Genomic DNA, 2,833 nt, shown 5'->3' on the forward strand with positions numbered 1-2,833 from the left:
GATGACGTTTCTCTAAAAGAAATGGAAAAACTTTCAAAATACAAAGACCTGGAAATAGAGATAACTCGAATGTGGAGTCTAAAAACAGAAACAATTCCTATCATAGGTGCCTTAGGTATAATAAAAAAATATTCAGACAAATACATAACAAAAACACCAGGACTTACAAATATATATAACATACAGAAAATTGCACTACTGGGTACTGCACACATTCTACGCAAAACACTTTCAATACAGTAAACATAAGAGCACCACAGCAAACCACAGCACATACCCAAGGCGCACAGAGCTGCGCTCGGTAGTGAAGTGAAAGCACGTTATAAAAATAAAACTACTGAACAATAATAATAATAATAGTAGTAGTAGTTGGACAACCTAGTCCAGTCTGAGCAGATTTTCTCCAATGATATTAAGGTGGGAGTTTGGGCTAAACACAACATGAAGGAAAAACACAACATGAAGGAAAAAAACAAAAAGAGAGAACCCATGGCAAGAAAAATACTGGCTTCCAAGTTGAATGCCAGAAACATAATTTCAACAACAAACTTGCACACAGTCACAGAAGTTCAGTATCACGTTGGAATCCTGAAGTGGACAGAGGAGGTGCGAAAGGAGATGGACAGGAAGTGAAGAAAGCTTCTAACGATGCATGAAGCACATCATCTGAGTGCAGACAATTGATTGCCTTTGCACGAAGAGAGCAAATGGAGGAACAGGACTGATAAGTATGGAAGACTGCATGGGTATCGAACTCGAGAGCTTAATGAGATACCAAGCCCAAAGTAAGGAAACCTTGCTAGTGTCAGTTAGGAACGAGGGACTATTGAAAGCAGAGAAAAAAGAAAAAACAACGGCAGAAATACAAAAAGGACATGAAGAAGAATTACACAACAATGAACTACACAATCAATTCCACAACAAAAGTAACTGGGAAGAATAGGTGGGATTGGCTGAAGAAAGGCAAACTAAAAAAAGAGACCGAGAGCACTATACTGGCAGCGCAAGACCAAACTTTGGCCACGAACTGGAGGGTCAACCTTTGGAATGAGCAAATGTCTCCACTGTGCCGCGTCTGTAATAGAGTGGATGAAACCATTGCCCATATCACAAACGAATGCCTTTGACTTGCCCAAAACCACTACAAGTTGCGGGGACATGATCAGGTAGCAAAAGTGCTACATTGGAAACTGTGTGAAAAGTGGGGGCTAGAGACAGGCAAGATGTGGTATGAGCAGAAACCACAGAGTGGCGGAGTCGTAAACTAGCAAAATCCTCTGGGTTTTCCCAATCCAAATAGATCAGGTGCTAGAACATAACAGATCGGACCTAGTGGTGGTCAACAAGTCACACCACATGTGCTATATAGTTGATGTTGCATGTCCCTTTGACCCACGAATAGTCAAGAAGAAAGGCGAAAAAATAAATATGGCCTCTGACATAGCAGAACAAGTTGTATGGAGACAATCCATTATTCACTATTTCCGGCTCCTCTGCACAAGCAACTGATAGGGTAAAGAAAAGATTAATAAAATCTTTTAAGTCATATAACTTATTTGGAAATGTCACTAAATGTGTTGACATTTTGGACATAACATTAAATTTAGATAATGGCTTATTTTACCCTTACCATAAGCCTTAATGAAACCATTATTAAATATATCCACACCTTATCAAATCATCCCCAAAGTGTTATTAATGGGCATTGAAGGACAGCAAATTCCATAAGATAGATTAAGAATACAGTGTGTGTGTGTGTGTGTGTATTCACCAGTGTATACAGGCTAGTACTTTACTTTATTGACCTCCCCATTCAATGGATGAACAGCCATATTAACCTCATATTTGAACTCGAAATGCATGGGACCAAAATAAATACCACAAGACATATCTTTAAAGGGCTGTAAATTCAGTACACACACACATGTAACCCAAATATCAGCGAATCAATGTAAATCCCATATTTCTCTTACTAAAGAAAAAAGAGGAGACACATCTGAGTAATCAAAGAATCAAATGGAAATTAATGGACAGAGTTAAGTTGGGAAGGGGAGAAGGAAACAATAATCAGATGAAAGGGTGAAACAACAACTACAACAACAACAACAGAAGAGAAAGGAAACTTAGTGAAAGGAAAAATAATTTCTATACAAGAAATTATTTTCCTTTTAGTAACACCTCCCTGGTTTTAGTGTCTTGTATAGACATAAAATCAGAGAGGTGAGGACTGTTTGTGACTGGTACGTTTTTGTCTTTTGTTTTTATATATTGATCACCACCCCCACCCTATTCTACCAAGCGGGACAAATGGCAGAAAAACCTTGGCAGAATTTGAACACGGAACATAAAGAGCAAGAACAAAGGCTTCAAGGCATTTTTGTACAAAGCTCTTGTGATTTCGCCAATCCATTGTCTTCATATATTTTATAACACATGCAATGCATGTGGATGCTAATTAGAGAAGTAAAAGGTAAAGCAAAGTTCTTTGCAAAGTCAGGTAGACTCTTCGGGCCAGTTTCCCGGTTTCCATGGCGCATATATTCAGGGTGGGGGCTGGTCAATTACAACAACTGACAGAATTCAACTAGTGCTCATTTCATCAACCCTGAAATAATGAAAGGCAAAGTCAACCTTGGTGGAATTTGAACTCAGAACGTAAAGACAGACAAAATGTTGCTAAGCATTTTGCCCGGTGTGCTAATGATTCTGCCAGCTCACTGCCTTAATAATAATAATAATAATAATAATAATCCTTTCTGCTATAGGCGCAAGGCCTGAAATTTCAGAGTAGGATTAAGTCGATTACAATGACAACAGTGCTCAACTGCTCCTT

At 38.6% G+C, this 2,833-nt stretch overlaps 1 protein-coding gene across 1 annotated transcript in view; it reads right to left on the bottom strand.

The window, feature by feature from the left end:
* LOC106867758 (inositol polyphosphate-4-phosphatase type I A) overlaps positions 1 to 2,833 on the bottom strand; it is an 80,390-nt gene that overhangs the window by 17,394 nt on the left and 60,163 nt on the right. The gene's annotated exons all lie outside the window — the stretch shown is intronic.

Source organism: Octopus bimaculoides, chromosome 22 (assembly GCF_001194135.2).
Source record: "Octopus bimaculoides isolate UCB-OBI-ISO-001 chromosome 22, ASM119413v2, whole genome shotgun sequence".
Lineage (NCBI taxonomy): Eukaryota > Metazoa > Mollusca > Cephalopoda > Octopoda > Octopodidae > Octopus > Octopus bimaculoides.